Source organism: Desmodus rotundus, chromosome 2, assembly GCF_022682495.2.
Source record: "Desmodus rotundus isolate HL8 chromosome 2, HLdesRot8A.1, whole genome shotgun sequence".
In the NCBI taxonomy this organism is placed as follows: Eukaryota; Metazoa; Chordata; class Mammalia; order Chiroptera; family Phyllostomidae; genus Desmodus; species Desmodus rotundus.
In genome coordinates, this window is record NC_071388.1 from 163204139 (window position 1) to 163218085 (window position 13947).

At 40.6% G+C, this 13947-nt stretch overlaps 1 long non-coding RNA gene across 1 annotated transcript in view; it reads right to left on the reverse strand.

Moving 5' to 3' along the window:
• The window catches only part of LOC123479823 (uncharacterized), a 116038-nt gene that overhangs the window by 46642 nt on the left and 55449 nt on the right, over window positions 1–13947 (reverse strand). Inside the window, exon 2 of the long non-coding RNA XR_006655578.2 lies at window positions 3515–3583. This is a non-coding gene — a long non-coding RNA (uncharacterized lncRNA). The remainder of the gene's footprint in view (window positions 1–3514; window positions 3584–13947) is intronic.

Consider the following 13947-nt stretch of genomic DNA (forward strand, 5'->3'; position numbering starts at 1 on the left):
CCATTTCTCTCCACTTTTTGACAAAAACCGGATTTCTGCATTCATTCACTAACTCAGCAGCATTTGCTGACCACCCTCTGTGTAACAGGCTCTGTTCCAGCAGCTGGTATGGGACAGCAAACATGGTGGACGAGAGCCCTGTCCTCATGCAGCTTGCATTCTAGCGGAGGGTGATAAACCATAAACACGCAAATAAATTGAGAGAATAATTTCAGGTTATAATATAAAGTGGAGGAAATAAACAAGGTGGAGTGATAGTGTGCGGACTGGGAGTGGGGCCAGTTTAGAGATGACTCTTGAGTTCAGGCCTGAATGACAAGAAATAGCAAGCCACACGGATCTGAGGCTGAGCCCTCCGGCATTGGACAAATGCCTTGAGGCAGTAGCAAGCCTGATGTCTTCAAAGAATGAAAAGAAGGCCAAAATGGCTGGCACCAAGAGGGCAAAGCGGAAGTAGGACATGAGGTGGGAGGTTGGCAGAGGTCAGGCTGCATGGACCAGAGTACAGTTGGGCGATGACATGATGTGTGTTATTAACCAGAATGCACTTGAGAGTGGGAGAGGGGGCTTTATTAATTACATGGGTCACAGAGACAATAGATACAAACTGGGGCTGCCTCACACAAGCCAGGATGTCTGCTCACCCTATTTAATTTCACTCTAAAATGTAATTTTAAAATGTTGGGGGTTATTAAGCTGGATTGCAGAAAGTTTAAAATTATCCCCTCTCAGGGGTCCCCAGAGTTTATTCTCGATTAGGGAGATTAAGGATGGAAAATGCACCAGCAGCCACCTATTTTAAAAACTGGAGGTGCCCCTGACCCCAACCCCCACATGGGGGTGGGTTGCCGGAGCCCCTGGAGCAAAAGCAGCCGGAATTGTCCCCCTTCAGCAGCTTGGGGTCAGTTCCAGTACATGAAAAATGCTCTGCTCAGGCCCCAGGGTTCCATGACGTACAGCACAACAGAAATCGTTTGGCTTGGAAAATTTTCAAAGCAGGTGTTGCTAGTCATCCACCCTAACCGCAGAAAAGCTTCAAAAACACTCCCGAGCTTCATCTGACCCAGAGCATGGGAATTCTGCCGCTTCCCAGGGGGCTCACAGGCGTGAGCCATAAAACACATTCCCAATTAACCGCTTGGAATTATGTAATAGGTTCACCGAGTTTTGGAGCTTGCTGACCAAAAAAACAATTATTTTCATCTTCTATGGGTAACGCTGAATTATTCTTTCTGGCTCTGGTTAGATACCAGGACGTTGTTAAGTAAATGAGAAACACCTAGCAACAACCAACCATTTTCACCCATAAAATCTGCTTTGGAAACAGAATCTAGGAAAGGCTGGGGAAGTTCAAACTCCAAGAAGCCCCTGACTTTTTAAGGCCCCTAAAATTCTTATGAAAGCAGGTTAATAATAACTGCCATTTATTGAGCCCCTACTATGCACCAGACTTACACGAGATGCTTTACTTGCTGTACCTGCTTATAAGCCTTTACTACAAACCTGCAAGGTGGGTGAGGGTATTATTCCCATTTTATCAACAAGGAAAAAAAAGTCTCTGAAAGGTGAAATCATTTTCTCAAAATCAATCCCTAAATTTCAAATTTAAGTCTGAAAATGAGTTCATGTTTATTCCCAAATGCCCCGACTAGTTCTCCTCTGATGAAGTGAAATACACTTCATGGTTTACATAAATATGCAAATGTTCCATGTGTGTACCATCTTTTAAAAACTCATTACTGAATATGAAAATCCAAATAATGCAGAACAAATAAATTAGGAGTTATTGTTAACATTTCAGTAGGTTTTACTTCACTGACTTTTTAAACAGCAACTTCCCCAGGTGGCCTTATGATTTGCTTTACAAGTTTTCACTTTACATGCACCTATTCAGAAATGAATCTTCTGAGTGTACTGAAGTATAGATTTACAGCCCATTCTATCGCATATCTATTTTTGTGTTTCCTTATACCCCATTCCCTTGCACAAAACATTTATATACCCAGGTGGTCACCATAAAAATCCCAGATCTTTGGCAAACAAGCTGAAGGCTCTCTGAACGTTATTATTAATGGTGGGTTGTGGCATATAGACTTATTCAGCCAGGCACTCCCTTGTCCTTAAGGCAAATTCAAACTTCTTAGCCTGGTGACCAGGCCCTTCATACTCTCCCCATGTTCCTGATTCTCCCTGCATGCTGTGCAATAACCCAGGGGCCTGTTAGATAAAGGGAGAGAACCACAGCCTGGGGGACTCTGACCTGACGGGCAGATAGCAGGGAGGGTGTCCTGCAGGGCAGGCTGGGGCACCAGGTTCAAAGACCACCCCCCACCACACAGAGGCCAATTGAATTAGACTGGGGTGGAGTGGGACCTGGGTGGAGGTATGTTTTGTATTTCCTGGCTTGTTGTTTATTTAATCTCTCACTGAGGCCAGGACTGAAAACTTCTGTTCCTGTTCACCAGCAGCCTGGCTTACTGCTTCCTTTTCACACTGGGAGTTGCCACCTCTCACCTCAAGGCTCTGTACTGAAAAGTTCCTCTTCCTGGAACCCTGTCTTCACTCTCTCCTACATCCCCAGTCCCAGCTAATTGCTGCTCATCTTTCCCCTTTGGATAGCTTTCCAGGAAGCTTTCCCTAACCTCTACTAAACAAACAGGTTAGGACAGAGTTAAGCTCAACACTCAACCCTCGTGAAGCCCTTATGGATGGAACTGGAGAGCATTATGCTATGTGAAATAAGCCAGGCGGTGAGAGACAAATACCATATGATCTCACCTTTAACAGAAACCTAATCAACAAAATGAACAAGCAAGCAAAATATAACCAAAGACACTGAAATTGAGAACAGGCTGACAGTGACCAGAGGGGAGAGGGGAGGGGATTATAGAGGAAAGGGTGAAGGGTTTGCAGGAACAACTATAAAGGACACATGGACAATAACAAGGAGGGGTGGAAATAGGGGAGGGAGGTGGAGAGGGCACAGTGGTGTGGGAAAGGGTGGGGGGAAAGACAGAAAACTGTACTTGAACAACAATAAAAAAAATGTTAAAAATAAAAAAACACTGAAATCACCTATTTAATGGGTCTGCCTCATAACCCAAGGGCTCCTGGGAGGCACAGGGTTTGTTTGCATTGACCTTTGTATTCCTGGTGCCTAGCTCTGTGCCTGGCGCATATTACATGCTCAGTGCACAATGCAACAGCATGAGTGATGAGTGAGGTCTATTCTGCAGGCTGAAGCAGCTTGCCAGTTGATGGGAAATGCCTGGGAAACAGTGCTGGATGTGTTAAATGCCCCCACAAGTGCACAGAACATGCTTTGTGTGGGTGTTGTGGGGTAGGGGGTCGGGGTGAGAAGATCTCTCCTGACTGGTTCATACACACTCCTCATCCCATGCCTTTTTTTGGAGACTTGTATTCTCATTCTCAGACATTAGTGTTATGTTAAAACCCAAAATAATATTTATCAAGAAGCCCTACACCTAAATCCATGCTTGTCTCACTGACTTACCATCATTTTCCAGTTCAGAGTGATCTTCACCCTCCAGTAGCCCGGCTGTGACCACGTCCTTGGAGTTACCTGAAGAAGCAGACATGGGGATGCCATCTTTAAAAAACGATTTTGTCGTTATATCTGTGGTTATGGACAGAAACACATTGTGATGTATTTGTCCAAAAATAAAAAGAGATTCATTACTTCTCTTTTTTAAAATTAATATACTACTCACTAATAATCAGATTAATGATCATTATCATTTGTTTTTATCTTTTAAAACTTTTCTCGATGTGTACAATGTATAACGAAAATATAGATTTTCATTATTTTGAAAAAGTGGGGGCATAAATTCTTACAGTTTTTTAGCCTACCTTTTTTTCCCATTGAACAACATACAGAGTATATTTTCCATGTTAATAAATAGAAATTAATGTCTGCATTTTTAATGTCTATAGGTAATCTATGGTGGTGTGACTACTTATTGGACCAGTCACTATTGGCAGTCATTTAGGTGGATTTTGGTTTCTATTATAAACAATGCTGTAATGAATACTCTCAAGCACACATTTTTATGTGTTTCAGATATTCCCTTTAAATAAAATTCTAGGAGAATTCTTGAACCAAGGGGTATACACCTCTTTAAGACTGAAAATTTGCTAAATTACCAACAGAACGTTAGACCAATTATTATCACTATCAAAACTTCATCAGAATATGTTTTTCCCTGGCTGGTGTAGCTCACTGGATTGAGTGAGGGCTGTGAACCAAACAGTCACCGGTTCAATTCCCAGTCAGGGTACATGCCTGGGTTGAGGGCCAGGTCCCTCAGTGGGGGCCACGTGAGAGGCAACCACACATTGATGTTTCTCTCCCTCTCTTTCTCCCTCCCTTCCCCTTTCTCTAAAAATAAATAAGTAAAACCTTTTAAAAAAGTTTATTAGAATATGTATTCCTATTTTTCTGCCAGCATTGAGATTTTCAATATTTATTTGTTTCATAGGAGAAAATATCTATTGCTATTTTAATTGGTAGTTCTTTGCTTATTCGTGGGTTTGAATATTCTTTTACATATTTTTTTGCTATTTGTATTTTTCTATTGTCATGTTTACATTCTTATTAATTTGTGGGGGCTCTTTACATATTAGGGATATAATCCCCTTGTCATATCAAATTATTTGTATCCCCTTGTAAATATCTTTTTCCAGTTTGTCTTTATCACTACCTTTGTTTATGAAGTATGTTTTTGTTGTTCTATGGCTTTATTTTTAATGCAGTCAAATTATCAGTCTTTCCCTTTGTGTACTTTTCTTTGATGACACGCAAATTTAGCACTTTTATGTAGTTTATGAGATTTAAGATGAATTGCTCATTTTGTCAACAATAAAATGTCACCTGGAAATCAAATTAGAACTTTTGAAAACATATTTTAGAATAGTTATTACACAACCATAGTTTTTACCACTACTAGAAAAAAAATTTAATGACGACTTTGGTTATCATATTTATCAATATTTTTGAAGGGGAAAAAATCAATCTTTTCAAAATCTCGTCCATGCCAATTAGCAGGTGATACTTTGTGTATTCCATATTTATTACCCGACATAACATAATCCCAATGGAAAACTCTAATTTGGTCAGAAAACAATTTAACAAGCTGTTGCAGAATATGGATGCAAGTATCACAGCTTCAAACTGTGAGGAGAGATCCAGCCAGAGCTTGGCTGGAAATGTTTCGGTAATGACCACACAAGGGATAAAACCACCGAAAATCATTCAAGCTTGTTTGCAGGTGACGCCTTCTACAAAAGTTTCTCTCTCCTCTCCTGGAGATGCTACAGAGGAACCCCAAAGTTCACGAAGGGTAGAGCGACAACAACACCATAACCTGATGGATGACCTCCACCTTCACTGAGGAGAACCTGCTTTAGCGAGCCAATACGTGGTCCCTACAGAGTTCCCTTTGATACGTTGCTGATCTAGACCCCTGGTCAGGAGAGTACAGCTGGCTTTAAAATATCCAAATTCCTTCTGATTTCATAATGCCTGTTCAGCACTCTTTAAATTCTGCAACAAAATAGTCTTCTCAATGGGTCATAAAATAGGGGATTTATGAAAGCTAACAGCAATTTAAAATTTTCTGTTTTAAATCAATAAAATTAACAATGACAACAATAATGGAATAATTTTGGCAGAATAAGTCATAGGAACCTTTCCATGTAATAAAAACAGCTGTGTAAGATAAATCTTCATTTTGATCTCTTGAGTATATAAAAAAATTTACAGCTGTCTTCTCATTTTCTGTATTCTATTAAGTGCTATTTTTAAAAAATGCTAACAACAGTCTCATATTCACCACTTTCACAACTGTACCCTGACCTAAGAAAGAAACTAGTGTTCTGGCGACCCCACTCAAACTGGTCAGTGATTCTTAAATGGAATGGAGTGCTGGAAATGCGAGGCATCCACAAAAACCAAAAATAAAATCACTGACAAAAAATTCATCATCCATAAGGAGGAGTGGAGAAACTTAAGTGGGAAATAATTACATGATAGAAAATACAACTAAAAGGCAAAATTCTGTGGTTCAGGAAAGAACAGGTAAATATAGGCTGTGGCATAATACAGCTCAGCAGCAAAAACAGAAATTGAGCTGGATGTTCAAGAACGAGTGGGCAGAAAGGAGGGAGAAATGCTATGCCAGGAGAGAAGGTGGCAAGAGCTTCGACAAGAACAGAAAAGTAGAAATGAGCATGGTACCTATGGGGGATGTGATTTGCTTTGGGAAGCCACTGAATGATCTATTGCAGAAAAAAAAAGATAAAGCTTATACCTCAAAGGGAAGGAACAGATATAAGAGGATACAAGAGATGTGAGGATCAGGATGAGAAGTTTCATCACAGGTGAATAGGCTATTCCTCCTCTACCTCTCAACTTTCCAAAGTCAAAAAAGGAGAGCTTGGTTTTATCATATAAAAGCTGCTTATGTAGCCTGGGGCAGCCCACTTCAGTCCTGTAACTCCTCCCTTTCTGCATGCCTACCCTCCATCACACCTGGATGATTACCTTCCACAGGAGAGGCATTCAAAAATAATTTTAGAATGAACAAACAAACGAATACATTAGTGAACAAACATGAAAATTTTTGCATAAGCTTATTATATCTGAACATGAACTATTATGGATTTCAGGGAAAGAAGAGAAAAAAATGGTGCAAAACAGGAAAACCAGCTGTTAAACTACTGCAAAAAAATCAACTATAAATGATATGAACCTAGAATTAGGAGGCAGAAATCACAATAAAAACTCAGACATTAATTTGAGAAAATTACAGTGCATCATTAACTGATTTTAACTCATTGCTTTTCCCATCCAACAGCCAGGTCAAGTTTAAGGGGTCTGATCAACTATCGTACCATTCATTCCCATGGAAAATATCTACTGAGCACGAGGCACTCCTCCGGCCCCAGAGGCCAAAGTGAAATTCAAATTTATTTTCCTCAAATTTCTGACTGATCACATAAAGCTCTGAACCCTGATGGCCTAACGATTCATGTGCAATTGGCCATTATCACAATAATCACCCCTGATTACCAAAATAAGCTGGCATTTATTAAGAGAAATGTTCGAAAGAGTACATTTTAAGGCTGAGCAGCATCAAGACAGTCCCAACTGTGTATATATTGGAAACATTAAACGAGCGATTAAGCACTTCATCTCCAGTGATTCCACATTATTTATCCAGGTGAGAGAGTCCCAACCAGATATGGCATTGTTTTAGGAAGCATCAATTCAGCTAAGATTTTTAAGACAGCAAAAAATTTGCACAACAATCACATATGGATTGTGAGTCAAAAATTCTCTAAATCCAAATTTGACCATGTAATTTAAATGTGATTCTCTTCTACCATTTCACTCTGCCTGCAGGATCTACTACCCACCACATGCCTCTCTAAATGTCTGCGTCAAATTAGATGTCCTGAAACACCATTCAAGAGAATAAAAACTCCTCAAGAGAATAAAATTTATTGGTTCCTGCCCCCCTCCTTTTTCCGCCCCTCCCTTTCTCCCTTCCTTACCCAGTGAGTGCCCATTTTGTTTGAGGGTTGGTCCTTGGTGCTGGGGACTCCCACAGGGAACCTAACAGATACAGTCTCACAGTCAACTCAAAGGTCGCCTGCACTAGAGCCAGCCATTCCAAGCCCTCCAGAGTAGAACCCCATCCTCTCCCAGCTAGATCCCCATACCACCCAAACCTCAAAGTCAGACCTACAGAACTGCATCATCAACTTTAAATTCCTGGTGTGTGTTTTTGCCTCCTGACCCTTGTTTTCCACCACCTCCTTATAATGCTGCTCCCCAATTTGACATGGTCTGACCTGGGTTCAAATCCTAACTTGTCTATTTCTGGGATCTTGATAGAATTACTTAATCTCAGGAGCCTCAATTTCCTCATTAGATAAATGAAAATCATAATGCCTGCATTTCTGGAATGTTGAATTAAATAAAATAATGTGCGTGAAAGCATCCAATAGAAGCTTTGTGACGATTTTCTCCAACCATCCCAGCTAGAAGTGAGTTGTCCTCCCAAATTCTAAGAGCACATTTCTGCCACCACACTGTCGAGCCACCTCCAATATTCGATGATTTTGCGTCTATCTTCACTCCCTACTTAGGACCAAAGCGTGTAACAAACTTCTTCATGTCTTCCCAACACCTGAAATAGAGCCTCACACATAATTGGCCATACTGAGGAAGGAGCGGAAAAGAGTAGTTAATGATCCTTGATGCCTCTTAGTTGTTATTATAGTTTAAAGACTCTGTTGAACTTGGTAAACCACCCAACATTCAGACTGTTCTTCTGAGCTTTAAATAAGAATGCAAATGGAGAGTCTCCTCAGAATTATAACAACAGTCATAACTAACTTCACCCAGACTGGGCAACAAGCATTATTTCTGAAAGGGCAGGATCCCTGGCATCTGGGTTCCCCACCCAAAGCCTCACTGCTCCCAGTGTTCTCCCCCAGTGCCAGAAATCTGGAGACAATCCACAATGGGAACAACTTGCCCACTTGGACCAAGCCCTGGGAGCATCTTGATCCTTCTCTGGTGAACAGACATAACTACATTCCAAGAGAGTATAAAAGGACCAAAGGGAATCTTTAAAAACATAGACTCATTTAACTATAATGTAAGCTCATTCTGTGTTATGACTGCTTCACATGGAGGGGAAAAAAACCCCAGTGCTTTCCCAATAGAACTCAGACTATGAAGGTGATGGGGACTAAGGGATAGGAGCAGGTTGGCAAATTCTCAGGACACATTTGGACATAATTGCTTTTTTCCCCCAGCAAAAGCCCCAGTAACAGGGTAGGAGCCCCTCCCTGCCCCTTTCCAGTAAATTCTCCTCACAGCACGTTGTACCTCCCCAAAGACATTTAGAGACTGCCATTCATTTAATTGCTTGAAAAGCCCAAACCAAACAAGAGTCGCTGGAGCTTGGCCCTCTGTTTGTTGGCTGTCTGCAGATTTACAATATCGCACCACGTGGATCTTCAGAGCCAAAAGTGTTAGAAATCTGAGGGGCTCATTCCACCTCTCAAAACACAATGGGCAAGACCGGAAAAGCTTCAAAGTCCCCAGAAGGCATCAAACCCAATTACATCGCAACACATGTGTGCAGCCCTTTAAGCTGCTCATTAACATTTGGAAAGTTCTTCTGGTAAATGTCTTCATATCCAATTTAGGCTTCTTTCCCCTTCTCTCTACCACCCTCATTTCATAGACAGGCAACAGTAATGAGCTATATAAACGTAACTCTTTAAACGAAGAATGTCATCACTTAAGAATACAAGAGAGCGGTACATGTTGTGTATGTCTACAAACTGCAGTTGCTGTCTGTTAGGGTTTGTAGCAACTTTTAAATCTGTCATCACGGCATGAATTTCATACTAAGCTCCTTCCCGGCACTTGAGCCAGGAAGCAAAGGGGGAACAGGCTGTATCATTTATGGGCAGACTGGTATTGGGTCGAGTGTGACATCACACTCCGCTCCCACCATAATGAGGTGAAAGGCAAGGCTGCAACAACGTGGCACTTTGTTTATTGGGAAAATTTAAGTGAGGCTGTATTCCAGCTTATGATAAAACTGAAACAAGGGATATGGATTACAGATTTTTCACAGCTCCAAACAAGAGGAGAGTGAAAAAGAAGGGAGTCATATAAGAACTTAGTAAAAAATGCAAAAAGTCCAAGGATCGGGCTCTGAGCAGGCTGGTTCCATGACCCTTGTACTGGGCACAGGCGCTCAGCTAAAACAGTAGCACATCAGGCCAGGGTCACATTTTGTTTCTCTCCCAGACCTAAAGTGTGTGTGTGTTTGTGTGTTTAAAATATGGGTCCCATGTTTAATACTCCAGCAGGTCTCTACCTTGCACAAAATTTTCTACTCCAAGGTAGCATGACTATAATCTCACACACATATAACATTTCCTAAGGTCTCCTTTTTATTGTCCACGCTGATCTGGGTACCATGACCAACTTCTGTTTCTCTGTATGGTCAACATCATCTTGAATTTGAGAACACCCCACTGAATGTAACACCATGTAGAAAGAGATAATTCAGCAAATAAGAGAGGGCAGAAAAACTTGAAGACCTAACTTTGTTCAAAATTAGGAAAGTTTTATTGAGAATTGTAGCAAATACCTGCAGTTTAGTGTACCTACATCATCATACCTAATGTCGGCCCCGTCCTCAAGGAGCCCAGAGCCCATGGGGAACTATCACGTAAACAATTTACTGTATGACAAGAAAGAGTACAATGAGGACCCTGAGCTAAGTACAGGTGCTAATGGCAATCCAGAACAAGCAAGTAAATTCACCAAAAAGTATTTGATCTTCTGCTGAAGAACCTCCACCCTCACTTTTTCTGGTATATCAGAAAGCAAAAGGCTTGAGCTGTTTCTGCTGGGAGGGGGCCTGAGTCCTCCCTTAAATGAGAGAGACACAAAGCTTCGCACCACGGAAGTTCCGTAGAATTCTCTGGAGGAGCTTATTTTTCAAATTGCTCTAAACATTTTTTCCTACTTTAAGAAATTTATTCTAATAAAACATCAAATTGTATAATAAAAAATCTACAATTACTATTTCACTTTCAATTTTCTCAGCTCTTATCAGACACACCCTAGTAGAAGGGAACCTAAATTTTACCAATTCTTCCCATTGCCTTTTCTGAAATATCGGTTTCTTTCCACTTTTTACAATTCCAGTATTAATTGGACACATGCTTTCTTTCCCCCCTAATTATGGGCCTATTAGAAACCCTGCCTATCTCCATGGTGATGCTATAGTCCTTCATCAGCCCTATGTTAACCCCTTCTTAGCTGCTTTCCACCTCCTGTACATGCTACACTGCCTGCCCAGATGCCTGGCTAGGAACATACCCTACCCATTTTTCATTCCCATCCACAGGGTAATTAGACTGCTTGATTCTTCAAATAACCAGAATAATAAAGTGACTAAGTGCATGATCCCTAGAATTTTTTTTAATTGGCTTCTAATGTCTACTCTTCCATATCCACCTGTGTTACCTTGGGCCACAACCCTAAGTCAGGTTCAGCCATGACTTTCTAACAAGCGTTGCACCCGTCTGAGCCTTAATTTACTCATTCATGAAATGGGAAGAATGAACACCTACAATAAAGCTTCACAGATTAAATAACGTGAAGTACTTAGTACAATATTGGCACATGGTAGATGCTCAGTAAGTTAGCTGTTGACAAAATAATAATTACATAATAATGAGAAGATGGTAATAACAATTATCTTATATGATAATTGTAGATTATATCATAATCATTCTTGGTAGGAGCTCATTGCCTCAGAGCCCAAATCATAGTTCTTCCACTAGTTGATCCTATTTTAAGATCCTGGTATTTTCCCCACATGTATCTTTCTACCTGTGGGGAAAAACCAGTAGAGAAAGAGAAAGACAATGGAAACAAAATGCAGAGACAGCCCATCAGTCAGCAAAGCCCCCGCCCTGCGTGCATACAATCAGCACCAGCTGTAGTCCAATTAAACTTAATCTAGTCACATGCTCATGTGTTCCTCAGAAATTACAGGAAATCAATTCAAATGCTAATGAGAAAGTCCATAATTTATTATCTGCTGAGGAATGCATGTTACATTAATTTTAACTGTAAACAATTATTTTTATTGCAAGATTAATTACCCTATCTTATACAACTTCCTTTTTTCATATTCTTTTAAGGAATTAGTTTTCAGTTGCTGTTTTGTGGCTCTGTCACAGTTCTTTAGCTTGAGAAAAGTATAATTAATTTAGGGATGCTGCAAATGTTGTTTTCTATTCTTCTGCCAAAAGAAAGTGGGATAAATGGCTAGGTCAAGCATGGAGAAAAATAGCTGCAGCTTCTGGCCGGGATGAAAAGACATTAGAACTCAGAATGGAAGTAGGGGAGAACCAAACAGAATTTAAAACATGAGTTAATGTTGGTCAGTTCTGTAGCATTTCCCAGAGGTTTCAACAAGCAAGTCCAATCTTCAGATTATTCCTAAGTCCTGAAAGTCAATGAGCTAAAGTTTTCAGAGCAAGAAAGAGACTAATCATTTTTCTTAAAACAATAAAACAGCATCAAGACCTGGACCTCTCTTCTTTGAGCAACCCGGAAGGAATGAAATGTGTGCTGTCAGGACCGGATCCCTTGAGAAAGCTACCCTCACTCTGACTTGGCTCCCAAGGTGAATGAATGTCCAAGGCAGTGGCTTGTGGGAAATTATTCTTAAACCAATCACTTCTCAACATGGAGAATAAGGCTTTAGACAGTGGATAGAAGTCAGGGGTTGAAAGTGAGTATGCTGTTGTTTCTGACAAATCATTTGCTTGATTCTTGTGCTTTCTAAAAGTTCAAGAAGTCCATTTCCTCTATAGATACAACTAAGCCTTTCAAAGGTAAATATTTATGAAATACCAAAATCCATTAGTTTATTTCATTGGGACTTTCTCAATTTAAACTTCCAGTGGAAGCAACTGCTAGTTATTGATTCAAATTAAATTAGTCTAAATTAAATCAATAAGCCTAGTTGTTGATTTCAATGGGAATTTGGTTAGAAAATAGATAAGAGCATTGAGCCCAGAGAAGATTCAACTGCTAATTACTTCTAAAAGTTTAGGCTTAAAGGGTAATAAGCATTTAACCTAGGAGTAGAAACAGAGGAAGAGGTGCTAGCTCTGAAGACCCTGGGCCACAACTCTATGTCAGGTTCAGCCGTGACTTCCTGTCCCTGGGGATTCAATTCCAGTTAGGTGTAATATGTTTCAATCTGACCTTCTCTGAGAACCATGGCCTGGGAGGCCATCGGAGCACAGAACAACTGGCTGGGCTGGAGTAGACAGGATGAAAAATAATCTCTCCCATGAGCAACAAGCTCTCAGCACTCCACACTAAATTCAAACCCAAAAGTGGGTTTTTGCCCTTTTACATGCTTTCATGATTTCTACTGAATATTTTTGCAAGTCCCTACCAGGAGAGCATATGCTACTTATCAGAATCACATATAGTAGCAACAAAAACCAGGAAGTGGTTGGACGGGACAGGCTGTGGTGATACAGGTTACACCTGGTTTTAATTTGATTGTCAGATGTCATAAGGGCGGGCTTAAAGACTAAACCTTATTCCTACTCCAAACCTATAGGGAATTACTGCTGATTTATTTTAGCAAAGAATGTTTCATGTTCTTGATTTCCATTCCAATTTCTCTGCTTAATAAAATAAGATGTCACATGTCAAGCCACATTGCAGTGAATTATTTCAACAACCCTAAACATTTCAAATCCACTTGAGAACTTGCCACAAAGCCAAGATCTGTCACAACGCATTAGGATTAGTTACCCCGGGGAAACCCTCCCACTACAGGAAACGCGGATGGGCAGCATACAAGAAAACCAGGATTTCTAAGATCTGCACACCAAACAACACTTCTGTTCAAGACGCATCAGGATTGTAGGCCCCTTCGACTGCTCAGGGCCTACATTTGAATTTCTCTATTCTTTTGACCAGGCCAAAACAATCTTATCACGGGGCCAAACTGTTACAGGCTTTAGAAGAGCTTTAGCTTCCCCCAGCTGTAAACCTCTGTGTCAAGTTCCAAACACAAAATACATGGGAAAGGGCCTCCATTAATTTTAGAGATTCTATATAACAGAAATTTGCATTCTACTAAAGCCCTCTGATTGATGAGGAGCAAGACGTCCAGGTAAATACTAAGCCACAGTCTGCATTCTGAAAAGTGTGTCTTTGTGTCTGTTTCCTTACAGCCTGGAGCAGGAGGCACATTTGAGTGAACCCTCCTCTTAAAGTGGGGCAAGTGGGAGCATCTCCAACTCTGATCAATTGCAGATGTATTCCACACATCCCAAACCAATGTGGTT